A 634-nucleotide genomic window follows, 5' to 3' on the forward strand; every position below is an offset into this window, starting at 1 on the left:
TAGAAAGTACATAATATTATATTTTCATATTATATTATCTAATCATAAATACGGTATAAACATCATGGGTTAAGATATTATTTATTATACATATATCTACAACACGACGTGTTTACCTACGTCGTTATCTACAACCATAATAATTAGAATAATCTTATCACATGCAGCAAAAAAAAAAAATAATAGTTTCATCTGGTAATCAGCTGTATATTATCGTAGCATAATATTATGATTATTATATTCTCAGTGAATATTGTTATCAATGTTTTTTTATGATATTACTATATTAGAAACACATCGTATAATATAATATTATAATGTTTTGTTTATTAAATAAATTTATTTTTGCATATAATAATCAAATTGGTGTCTTGCTTTTGCGAGTTTCACGCTTGGGATCTCTTAGCATAGTATCGAATATTGACTGTATTGTTTGATTAAGACTGGTATTAAGCGGATGGTTGTCATTTGTATGTAATCTAATGGTAGCTTCGCTGAATTTCCATCTATAACAATTAATTAATTTTTTTTTTTTAAACAATAAGATAAATAAAATAAGTAAACCAATGTATTTACCTATCCTTCACCAACACATTTTTCTATGTTAGACATTTTATATGTGAGATTACATATA

General features: G+C 24.3%; 1 long non-coding RNA gene across 1 annotated transcript; it reads right to left on the minus strand.

Moving 5' to 3' along the window:
• Nucleotides 1–302: 302 nt before the first annotated feature.
• Nucleotides 303–619, minus strand: LOC115034996. The gene is made up of 2 exons (XR_003840160.1): nucleotides 577–619; nucleotides 303–506 (listed from the first exon to the last, which is right to left on the minus strand). It is a non-coding gene; the product is annotated as an uncharacterized LOC115034996 (long non-coding RNA).
• Nucleotides 620–634: the final 15 nt, after the last annotated feature.

This window comes from Acyrthosiphon pisum, unplaced genomic scaffold, assembly GCF_005508785.2.
Source record: "Acyrthosiphon pisum isolate AL4f unplaced genomic scaffold, pea_aphid_22Mar2018_4r6ur Scaffold_2368;HRSCAF=2893, whole genome shotgun sequence".
Taxonomy (NCBI): Eukaryota; Metazoa; Arthropoda; class Insecta; order Hemiptera; family Aphididae; genus Acyrthosiphon; species Acyrthosiphon pisum.